The sequence below is a fragment of the Ambystoma mexicanum genome, chromosome 4p (genome assembly GCF_040938575.1).
Source record: "Ambystoma mexicanum isolate Mex_15411 chromosome 4p, UKY_AmexF1_1, whole genome shotgun sequence".
In the NCBI taxonomy this organism is placed as follows: domain Eukaryota; kingdom Metazoa; phylum Chordata; class Amphibia; order Caudata; family Ambystomatidae; genus Ambystoma; species Ambystoma mexicanum.
The window spans coordinates 1,284,542,300-1,284,554,918 of record NC_090927.1 but is presented as its reverse complement, the minus strand read 5'-3'; the positions used below and the strand labels follow the sequence as shown (position 1 = coordinate 1,284,554,918).

Sequence of the window (12,619 nt, the reverse complement as noted above, 5' to 3'; positions counted from 1 at the left end):
TGTTTTATTGTCTCGGATTTTGCTGGTGCAAAGTGCCACCATAATGTGAAACCAAATTTCACAAAGAGAGAAAGAGAAGGGTTGATAGAAAACAAAATATCTGGTTGTCATGGCATCATGCAAGGCACACAATGGAAAAGGCATCATTTTGTATTTGTAATGTTCTTCCGCCATTCAGTCAGAAGTCTTGCAAAGGCAAGCATTGGCAAAGCCAATAGTGCAAGAAATAGGATTTATTATAAGTCCATTAACTTAAAATGGGAGTATAGGGGTAGGTTAAAAACTCAATCACTTAGCCCCCTTACTCCGAATCTTCCCCAGACTTGGTATAAAAAAGGAAGGGTGTCCTTCGGTTGCTTTTCCCGCCAAAATCCACAGTCCTCGATTTTCAGGGGTTGCAGGTTTGAGCTTCACTCCAGTTGGGATCTTTTGCTGGTGCAAGGACTCTCGGTCAAAGAATGCAAAAAGAAACAATGCAGCACCCCTCTCGGGACTGGACTCGGGTCAGGTAAGCAGGTTTTTGACTGTGCACAATGCACACAGTGATGCAAGGGGACTCAGTAGCCTTGGTCAGACTTTCCGGTCTTTCTCAGGTCCCCTTTGTGCTATGATGCCAAAATTGTGCAGAGGGTGTTGTTGCAGTGGCAGCTGAGGGTGTGCCAAGTTGCAGGTGGAAACTCAGAACAGCGACGAAGTTAGTACGGTAGCCCAAAAATGAAGCTGGTCAGCCACAGGACGGTTCCAGGGCACTTCTGAAGGTGGTTTTTATGCTGGGCACTGAGCAGACGTCAGGAATGGATGGTCCCTCCACTCCAAGGGTCGTAGCTCCTTCGCAGGGTTACTAAAGATCACAAGACAGACAGGGCTCCACCAGGACTGTAGCAGAAGTCGGTTGCCAGGCCTCCTTCAGTCAGGTTTCTTCGTGGGTATCTCAGCTGGACAGGATACTTGGCTCCTTTAGGTTTCTCCAGGATCTCTGAAGAATGCATGCAGGGGTCCTCTTCTTATCCTAAAGCCAGGTAGGTTCTGAAACTCCCACTAGGAAATAGCAGGACTCGCCCACACACACACCCCACAGTGGTCTAATCAGAACAACTGGCAGGACACTCATGCATACCACCCAAACACACAGAAACCAAGATGTGGATTAGGGTCAGACTGACCCAGCCCACATCCCGCCTGCAAACAAACAAAGCCCTCCAGTAGCCTGCCAAAAGCTGCTGCTTTCCCGGGCACTGGAAGTCCTTATAAGGATCTTCCTGGCCTCTGAGGCCAGGAAGAAGGCTAAACAACAAGATGGCAAAAAGAAAAGGTGAAAATCTCGTGGCACAGCCATGTTTGACCACTAGCCACAGTCAGTAGCCAAATGCGGTAAACGCAGTAAAGCTAAACGAAATTCCCCAAAAAGTGGAGAAAAGTCACTGCTGCCACCAGCACATCTTTTAAGCACACCTAGAGTAACCAGAATCCTCTGTGTGTTAGTGTAGGGCAAAACAAAAATGCACCCCATTGCACTACATTGTAAGCTGCTTTTTGCAATGATAAAAAGTTACCACAAGTGATACAAAAGTAACCACAAGTTGCAACATAGTAACACGATTAAGGGAAACACTGTTTCCCAGTGCTGATAGCCTCAAGGACATATCAGTTTCCCCATAACATGTGAGCAAAGGCCAGTGCAGTGAAGTTTAAGGCTTCACAGTACTGCAAAAAGTACATCAGTTTAAAAAAATAAAAGCAACATGTTTGCGGTTTCCATAAGGATGGAAGGAAAGGTGCAGCAAAGAGAATCTTTCCTAAGACCTGACACCCACTCTCTGTAGAAGCTTTTGACAGTCAGAGAGTTGGAATTAGAGGAGCGTAGAGCACTAGAGGGGAGTATTTAGGGAGGGAAAGTTGGAGAATGCGTGATTCCAGGCCCCAGAAGGCCGTGTGGATGATGCAGAGCGTCTTGAATTTGATCCTTGCAGCCACTGGGAGCCAGTGGAGAGACTTTAGGGCTGAAGGGATACCGTCCCTGTACTTGAGGCCATGGATAAGTCCTGCAGCCCTGTTCTGAATTTGCTGGAGGGGGCAAAGGGAGAAAAGAGAGAGAGATTGAGGAAGAGGCTGTTGCAGTAGTCCAGCCTGCAAAGGATCAGAGCTCTGGCGACATTGAGCTTCTGGGGGAAGGTGAGAAAAAGAAGAATGCCTCCAAGGAGGTGGAGCTGGAAGTGGGACTTCTTGGTAAGGTCCATGATGTGAGGGATGAAGGAGAGAGCAGAGTCAAAGATGACCCAGAGGTTTTTGGCCTCACATGAAGGTGGGAGTAAAGGGCCCAAAGAGGGTAAGAGGAAAAGTGGTCAAAGGTGTCCCGATGAGGAGGACATTACTGGAATTGAGACAGAGATTGTTCACTGCACACCATGCCTGAATGGCGAACAGACAGTCGGGGGATGAGAGAGGAGGAAGAGGGGGAAGTAGAGGGAAGTTTGAAGGAGAGCTATGTGTCATCGACATAGCACTGGAAATGAGGAGAGAAGAATGAGATCAGGTGAGCAAGTGGGGCAAGATGGATATTGAAGAGCCATGGTGATAGGATAGAGCCTGGGGTACCCCACAGATGAAGAAGGTGGTGGTGGTGGAAAAAGGGCCCAGTTGCAGCTGGGAAGGGCGGTTAGTGAGGAAGGAGGTCAGCTAATCCAGTGCCTGGTCAGGGATGCCGAGGGTGTCACACAGTCGGTTGATGAGGATGGAGTGGTTGACCATGTCAAAGGCAGAGGAGAGTTCGAGAAGAATCAGAACAGCAGCAGAGTTGCAGTCGAGATTTGCGAGCATGGTTTCACAAGTGTTCAGGTGAGCAGTTTCCATGCCTCTGGACGCCCGAAATCCAGATTCATGGTCAAGAAGGCAACCAACAAGATCACTGTGGAGGGACAGTTGGGAGAGAACCAACTTTTCCAAGAGTTTGCCCAGGAAGGGGGTAGTAGAGATAGGGTGATAGTTAGCCAGGCATTAGGGATCAGCAGATGGCTTTATTAGGAGAGGTTGCACAAGGGAGCGCTTGAGGGATAGAGGGAAAGAGCCAGTGGTGAAGGAGTGGTTACAGAAGTCAGCAAGAGCCGGGACGAGAGAGTAAATGTTGTCCTTGATAGTTCTGGAGGAGCAGGGGAGCACCTGTTTGGAGGAGGCCTTCATAGAGCGAAGGAGCAGGGGAGCACTTGTTTGGAGGAGGCCTTCATAGAGCGGACCACTTTAGAGACTTCTTCCGGTGCTATGGGCAAGAGGGAGGAGAGTGAAGGGAGTGGAAGGAGGAGGGCCAACGGAGGCAGGGGATCAGGCATGGGAGAGGAGATAGGGTGGAGGAGAGTGAGGACAGAATGTCCTGAGTTTTGGATGTGAAGTGGGAGACAAGACAGTGCAGAGAGCCTAGGAAGGAAGGAGAGAGGTGGAGACTGCAAGTGGATTGTCAAGTTCCTTGCAGATTTTGAAAAGTTTGGCCGTGTTGTTAGTGGCACCAGAGATGCATGATGAAGTGAATTACGTAGTTTTGCCCCTTTTTGGGGCTTTAATTGGCTCGTACATTGAGCTTTAAAGGATTTGTTTTCTTTTAACTCTTTGTTAAACACAACACAATCATCAATTAAAGTCAGTGGGTTATATCTTAAACAGATCAAATTATTCTTGCTACTAAGCAAAAACATAAATAAATTCCATTCCTCACTATGAGTCATATAACAGAGAATCATCAACTATATCTGACCCATTGCAATATTACTATATACAAAAGAGAGAAAACAACAACACAAAACAAGGACATACACAAACATATATGGACAAAACAACACAACCCAATCCACAAATGATTCCCCTATTCCCTCACGTCTTCCCAAACCACACACTCGCCACAATTAATCTAACTGTTATAATGATGGATTAGCCTCAATTATACAGTTCATTGTTCGGTCCGCATGTCTCCAAATATCTGTCCTCTCGTTTCTGCTTTTGTAGCAGGAGTTTCACAAAACTGGACAGAAATTATTCTGTTTTATTGGCGACTGTGACTATTGTTAGGAAAATGGAAACTACAGCAATTGAGCCTCTGAAGAAGGATATGGTGATATCTGAAACGCGTCAGGCAACAACATTGAGTCAAAGATTATGGACCATAATGTTTTGAATTTCTGTTGTGGGACACGTGGAAAAAAAACATATGTATGTAACTGTGATCTGGAATAGTTGTGGTTTAACACCAAGAATTGAACTTTGAACTCCTATTTATGGAATTTATTGATGTATGAATCTTGTTTTATTGTATTTGAGCAGTAAATACTGGTTTCACAAAACACTTTCCTGACTGTTAAAAACGGTTATGAGTATGAGGAAAGGGAGACTCACCTGTATAGAGTGCCCCAGGATTACCTGTTGGCAACAACAGGCATTTGTATGCCCTATGAGGCCGAAACATGTCTGGGGATGCTTGTGGTCTCGTGCAGAAGGGATGTGACCTATCAGGTCAGGCTGGACTGCCCCTTTTGGGGTGGGAACATGTTTGATTTGCATGTGGTCTTTCCCCTTTCTGTAATGGCTTGGCAGGCGAAGCATGATGGTTTGAGAGTTTTACAGAGCAATGCCAGAGGATAAAATTACTTCTAAAGCTACCAGCTATCACCTTTTTTGTTCTGCGTTAAGCAAAGAAGCAGGGCAGGAAGGATTTGCGATCAAAGTGGGACCATTGAGAGACACCAGCACACACGCAGCGTGAAAGAATTGAGCATGCGTTAAAGCAGACATTCACGCACTTGGCAGATCTGGTCCGTGCATATCAATCAGCCGGGCCAGCCAAATGAGCTTCTGTGCTTTCAACCCGCATGTGCTTGTTGAAGTGCCCCTCGGTTGCCTTCATTTTGAGCTGCACAGAAAGTGCACTAAAACTGCCCACAAGCTTTGAGTTGAAAGGACCCACTAATTGGCCTATAGGCTTCAGGCATTGGCAGAATGCCTGATAGGACAATCCAACCCAGTTCAGAAAGGGAAACCTACATGTCACCCAAGGATCCAGGAAAATAGCCTAAATGTAGCCCAACTCCCTCTGGATGTGAAAAGAAAAGATCGCTATGCCACCCCAGCTTTGACAGTGACACAGTCACTTGACATGATGCAGAACTCCTGATTGAGAGACAATTAGTTAAACAAGCCACTATTGGATTACATCGGCGTAATGGAACAAGTAATAACATTTAGTGTGTTGTCCGATTATGCCACAGCATTTTCAGTTGTCATGCCTCTTAGGGAGAATTCTCACCCAAGTGCTAAATTCCCTCTACCTTAGAGCCCTCCAGCTCTTTTCCTATATTTTGGGACTTTGAACTTTTTTTTCAATGTGTTTCTGTGTTTGTTGCTTTGGATATGGAGTTTTAGACAACGCCACAGTCATCATCTTTGGTTACAGGTCATTTGGTCGAAAATAAATGGTCGACAGGACAAATGGTCGACGCAATTTGGTCGAAAGACAAATGGTCGAATTTTTTGGTTTGTTTTTATTTTCACTTTTTTTTTTTGGTGTGGGGTCCCCCCAAACTCCCTTTTTTCCTAAACGAAGACCTGAAAAATATATATATATAAATTAAAAAAAAATTCGACCATTTGTCTTTCGACCAAATTGCGTCGACCATTTGTCTGTTGACCATTTGTCTGTCGACCAAATGACTGGACAGCATCATCTTTTTCTTGTGTGTCACACAACACCTTCAGTGTAGTGGCACAGGGATGTCTTTCAGACTTCCCAAGGTTTAAATACCTTCTCTGGGACTGACTACTGTCTCCCAGAGCATGTAAAGTTAAATTGACTTTGCTAGTCTTTTTAAATTCATAGACCCAGCACACCCTATGTTCCTATAGAGTGCTGGAGGGGTTGCCTAGCATCCCCTGTGTCTAAACACTCATGTAGCAGTCAAATGTTATCCTTTCCTCTTGAAATGGCTGGTGGCAGTGGTTTTAGAACAAACTACCATGATTTTTCCCGACCGCGTACACCGGTAGCGAAAAATCGGGTCAGCCATGTTTTCCAATATGGTGCCCAAGACCCCTCTGTAAAAACATACTCCGGTCATCTTTTTTTGCTGTTTCTTTTAGGAAAGGTCCTTCTAGTCTTTGTCTATGGGCTCCAAACCAGGTTTGGTCCCTTTGTTCGATGGCCTTTGGCGGGCTTCAGTGCTGAAGCCCTCCCCTGGCGTCTGAGTATCTGGGGTGGACAGGATGTGAGGCAGGTGCCCGAAACTCCCTGTGCTTAGTCTCCTTGTAGACCTGAATGAACTCTGGCATGATTGGCTGGCTGACTGTCCGGCAAGGACAGCCACCCTGCTGGCTGAGTGGCTGCTAGGCTGGAATGAATGGGAGAAAACTGTTTAAAAGCAGGTCTCTGGGACTTGGAAGGCAGAGTCAACCACTGGAACGAAAGAACCGAAGACAAGCTGAAGGAAGATGACTGCTGCAACTCCTGGACCGTTGGTTTGCCCGGTGAAGCCCTGCTGCAGGTCCGAATTGCCTGAAACTCCCTCGACAGAGAAGCCCCTTCAAGGATGACTTCTTCCCTTGAGCTGGTGGGAACAACCAGCTCGCAAGCCACCTGGACACCGTCTCCATGCTGGTCGAATTTTCTTCAGAGTGCTGTTGAAAACCAGATAGCCAGTGAGAAGGATACCAGTTTGTGGACTTTAAGGCACTCACACCTTAAAACCGACATTTAGCCAAGCTTGTGGCTTCTTCCCTGGGCAGTGCAGGAACCTCCCGACGTCCTCCTTCTTGCTCCCACGACGGAAGCTCAGGAACAGCAAGATCTGCAGGAACTGCCAGGAACAACTGCCTGCGCTACAGCTTTTCTTCATCCATAAGGTACTGTGCAAACGCGGTGTGGAATTCCTTTATGCCGCTGCGAAAGTTTTTGAAACCTTCCCAACTTGGGAGTCTTGTTCGCTCCTAATCCGACATATAACTCTTTTTCTGGAAAACTACTTCTAAGAACATTGGCAAAGACTTAACCGTTTACTACCAGAACTGTGCTATCCTATCCAAGACACCGAACCATTGACTTTGGCCCAGGACTATTGAATTGATTTGCCTCTTGTAGTGAACTGAAACTATTTGCCCTGCCTTTGAAAGTAATTGTGTTTTGATTCTTATAACCTTTGTCTTTCTACCCCTTTTGAAAGTTACTGAAGTGCCATTTTGTTCCCAATTCAGGGGAGCCTAACTCGTTCAGAAACGTATTGGTTGTGTACTGTAGTGTATTATAGTGTGATACTGAGCTGCTTCTTGCTATTGGAATGTTTTCTAACTAAATGTGTAAATAAATGTATATTCTTTTACCAAGAAACCTTGAGTAAGTGTTTGTTTGAACTACTGTGATTACAAGTTATTTGATAAACATCTTGTACTGCTCACATCTCTCTTGAGATAAGTCTGGCTGCTCAGCCACTGCTACCACATAACAGTGTAGTACAGGCTTGTATCAAAGGTGAGATTGTGCTTACACCTGCAGTCTTAATTGTGTGTAGTGTTCCCCCAAAGGGTACTACATGTAATCTGCCTAACAATGCTAACCACAAAGTCAGCTTTCTGGAACCTCTTTACACTCTCTTCGCTGTAGCAATGGTGTTGGCGATATCTTGATGGCTGTGCCAACAAAATGTGCCATCACCAATCAAGTAAACACTTTATTTTACATCTGTGATCTCGACATGAGCCTTGAAGCTCAGATCAGTTCTTTGGTTAACATTTTTTTCATCTTAAACTCCTGATCAAGATGCAGCACTTTATCTCTCCAGCGAACCAACTAATGTTGGTGCACGAATAACATAATATAACTAATTAACACCCATAATGCCAAAATTCCTGCCTACTAAATTTACAGACTCAAATGTGTTTGTAATGCTGCTGTTCAGCCTTTTAATGGCTACAAAAAACAGTACTTGGCCCTCATTCCGAGTTTGGAGGTAGCCATGGCGCGATTTGCATCATGGCTGCCTCCAAATCCGGGTCCGTGTCTGGGCTGCGTGAATGAGGACTTACCGGGACATTCCGACCTGTGCGGACCCGGTAAGTCCCCATACACCCGACCATTCCCCATTCCCATTTGAGCCCCCATAGGGCTCAATTGGAATGGGGAAGGCGCTAATTGTCCGACCACACGTCCCTTCCGGTTCCCGCTAAGGGACCTCGGAATTGGGTGGTAAAGGATTACCGGCAGCGGTCTCCTTACCGGTGCCCAGTATCCCTTACCTCCCAACTTGGAATGAGTGCCTTTGTCTTGTCTATGCAGAAGCTTACACTGGCTACCAGCTCGCTCAAGAATTTGCTTCACATATTTGGTCTCATTTTTAAAAAACATAACGGAACAGACCTGAAATACTGCACGCACTACAATGTCTGCAATGTGACACGGCCTCTGATATATGAAGACTTCAGACTTTCACCCGCAAACTGCAAACGCTGCTATGACACATGCTTTTCAGTTCTCAGCTCTGGACTCTGGAGCACTCCCTGATGGCTCTGAGCGGCGCTTTCTGCCTTGCATTTCAGAACCACCCTGAAAACTCACCTTTTCAAAGGCATTCTCCCTTTAAGTCTACTATCATTCGTTGGATTTACGGTTACCTGATTGCTTTTTCATACAACCCTGTCTCCCACTTCACATTTTTTTTCCTCCCCCCTTTTTTTCAAATATTACTCCCTGTCTCTTTCCCGATCCACTGTCAGCTCAACTATTTGTATGTTTTTTAACATTACTGCTTTTATTGAAATCAAGAGGCGTAGAGATAACTGAACATGCATTATGCTCTTTATGTTGCATTATGCTCTTTATATATCAATGAACATAAAACAGTAACTACAAATAAAAAACATGCAAACACTCAGTGCTTAATTTGTGAGAAAATAAGTGGCAGGGTGTTGTGGCCCTTAAAGACGACAGGACGCTTAGGTGGGTCTTAAATGTTTTTATTAATAAGACAAACTGGTGGGCATAACTTGCACTTGAGTAGGGCTGGGGGTCTACTCACAGTTCCAGTCTGGGCCTTCCAGTTACTTCACTGGAGGCAAGGTGTGCTCATGGATTGCACGCTGAGAGCTTCCAGGGCACCCAGGTGGCCTCCTGTGGCCTTAGATTTATGCCCTGGAAGCTGGCACTTAGAGGGTTCTTTGTGCCTCCTTTATGATGGCTCCTCAATAGGAGCAGCGCTGTGAGCCAACCAGCTGGTCTGGCACTCTGCCAGGATCTGGCGGCAACGCTCTCCAACGTTTTCTTGGGAGCGCGGCCTCGCGAGATCTCGTTACACCGAGATCTCGCAAGATCGCGCTCCCGCGATCACGTGACGTCCCACACAGGGCCAAACTATTTCCTTGCACACCTGTTATACATTGGGATGGGCAACTCCCTGCCCACTGTTGACACTACCCATGGCAGCGTCAACGTATTTGTGCTTAAAGCTGCAACTCCCACAGGTTAATTGAGGGTGATGCATCCACTGTGCGATTTACAGATATCAATCAGCATAACATTAGTTGTGTCTTGAAATAAACTAAATGTTTATGTGTTTCTTTAAAACACATCGTCCTCATCACAAGTTGGGCGGTAATCCGGTGCAATTTCCGCTGAGCGAAAATAGCGTTACCACTGGGTCGTGCAGCGGTATTAGCGCTGCATCACAACCTGGCGTGAACATGTGCCCGACTACTGCGGTAACGCTATTAGCGCCTGGAGGAAATGGCACCGAAATAGGGGTTACTGCTGGAAAATCGGCACTAATAGCACTACCGCCGCCGATCCCAGTGCTATGAGCGCTGGCGGAAATTTCATCATCACTGCAACGAGAAGCATTGCGGCAGCCATTTTGAAAAACACAATTCATTAAATATCTCCACTTCCTGCATCCATCCGGTCCTGGAAAGAAGCCAGATTGTCTCAGGTGAGGATCAGAGGCAAGGTGGCAGAACATTGACTGTGGAAAACAGAATTTAGTGAGGGGGAGCTGGTGGTCCTTACAGATGAAGTAATTGCCCACTGTGACGAACTATATGGCAGTCGGCAACGTAAGACCACTGCACAGCGCAGGACAGCCCTCTGGCATGCCATCAGCCAGAAGGTGACTGCAGTGGTGAGTGAACCCCATGACAGAGAGGACTGCCGCATGTGCTAGAACGACATGAGGATCAGGATACAGGGACTGCTGTGCCAACACCGCCAGGAGTCCCTGGCGACTGGAGGAGGTACTCTGGAGCTACTGGTATCCATCGCCTGGGAGGAAAAGTGCAGCACAGTGCAGGACATAGAAGAGAAAAGGAGTTGGCGGTGTGGAGGCGGGTGCCAGCAGCCAGGAGGCAGGAGGTGAGTCAACCCCTGCCCCCTAACACAAGTGCATGCGCAAATGACATCCCAGCATAAGATGCCATATGGACAGGGAAACATGTCAGCAGACCCAGAAGCTGGGCATGTCAACAGGGTGGAGTGATGGGGTGGCACGTCAGCCACCATCCACAGCAGCCATGGGGCAGGGCACCAAGAGCACCCCTGAGCATCACAGTAGCGGGAAGGGGTGGCAAGTGACCTAACCAAATGCCATGCACACCATGCTCCTGCTGGCGCACCCAGTGCTAGCAGGATTGAGGTGTGTGAGCGACCACAACACTGTGCAGCAGTCACACCAGCATGTTGCAAGCCCAGTTGGCCTGCCCCATGTTGGCATGGCAGACAAGCCACAGAGAAGTACATGTCCTCCACACCAACATGTGCTCAGCTTGCCAATCACTCTGCACCACAGTGCAGCCTTCCTGGCTGTACAGCAGTGCCCCCTAGAGCCATGCCAGTGCCATGGACTAAGCCACCACCCCAGCCCCACCATGTGAGCACCACCCGAGGAAGGGATGTGGGGGCATGAAGGACCACAAGCATGCATGCCAAATGCAGCTGCCCCAGCATGGACACCCTGCCCTCCCCACATACATGCCAAAGACAAACTGGCCATGTGTCACACACTCATTACTACAGGCATCCCCATGATACTGTTCCCACATGCAATCTCCCCTGACCAACCATGCCCATATGTGTGGCGTCCCACTCTGTACCATAGCAAATGTGTCTTGCATGCCAACACGTGGGGGAACCATACCTGACAACATTTCCTATGTCCCCTACAGGCACTTACGCATCACCAGAGGCATCAGAGGAGGAGGAGGAGGAGGAGAAGGTTGCAGGCCCATCTGGAAGCGGAGCATCCAGACCCTCAAGTTCTGTCACAACCACCTCCATGCAAAGGCCCAGTCGGGCTATGCCGAGGCAGATGTCCCGTCGTGAAACACCGCAATGCAGCAGGGCCAAGCCAATGGCCACTCCAGGGGCCACCAGGACCAGCGCAAGGCACACTGCTCCTGCAGCTGGAGGCTCAAACACTGAGGCCAAACCTGCTGGCAGGGCAACTGTGGAGTCACAGGGGGGGCACCAGCCCTTTGTCACCACCTACAGAAGCTCCACAGACCGCAGAGAGTCCTCCATGCCACCAGCGTCCACAGACCCAAGGCTGCCCTCCACACCACCAAGGCCCACAGACCTAAGGCAGGCCTCCTCGCCGCCAGTGTCCACAGACCCCGGAGTGCCCTCCACGCCGCCAGCGTCCACAGACCCAAGGCAGCTCTCCACGTCGCCGACTGGCTCAGACCCCAGAGCTGGACGTTGACACACCCTCATATGGCTCCCGATTCCAGCTCAGGGCCAGTGCACAGCCCCTCTCCCATACGCCACACAACAACAAGCAGCAACATGCTGCAGGGACGGGAAGAAATGGAGCGCAGACAGAGGGAGATGCAAGCGATAAAGCACGCACACTCAGAACACCTGCAGGCCATACGGGACAGCATACATGAGGTCACACACAGGATTGTGCGGGCCATCACAAAGAACCAGGCCGAAACAACTGCCAGTACGGCTGCCCTAACACTATACACCCAGATGGTCAGGGAGATGACTGAAGGTGTCTCTGCACTGGCAGATGCCATCTGCCAGAACAACGAGTTGACACACCAACAGCTTTGGGGCTAAGCCCCATCCCTTCCACTTCTATGACTTCCACAGAGGAGTCTCAGCAGGGCACACCGAGGCATCAGTCCCAGCGCCATCTGTGCCCAATATCATCGGGGCTAGCATGTGGGGAAAGAGGCCACAATTGTAAACAGCATTGTGACACATATTGCCCTGAGTGGCCATGCTGGTGAGTTGTTGGTGGGAGGAGCGATAGGGGATAGAGTGCTGGTGAGTTGGTGGTGGGAGGAGGGGGGATAGTGTGCTGGGGAATTGGTGGTGGGAGGAGGGAGCAGGGATAGTGTGGTGGGAAGAGAGAGGGGGATCGTTGGGGCACTTCATTTAATTAAAACTGTTATACTTCATATATGCGAGGACATTGTCTTGCTTATTGACAGAAGTGAGTATTACAGAGTCGTGCATGGCTTGTACCATGTGAAAGTGTCAGAGGAAATTGTCTATCAGTCCCTGGTAGGCCAGTGTCCCGCTCCTCACATCATCTCTGAAAAGAGGTGCATTTGCCTCTGCCACAGGGATCCTCATCCTCTCGGGGTGGCATTGCCACGTCAG

At 48.4% G+C, this 12,619-nt stretch overlaps 1 protein-coding gene across 4 annotated transcripts in view; it reads left to right on the top strand.

The window, feature by feature from the left end:
* PCNX2 (pecanex 2) overlaps nucleotides 1-12,619 on the top strand; it is a 3,925,748-nt gene that overhangs the window by 2,452,036 nt on the left and 1,461,093 nt on the right. The window lies entirely within an intron of this gene.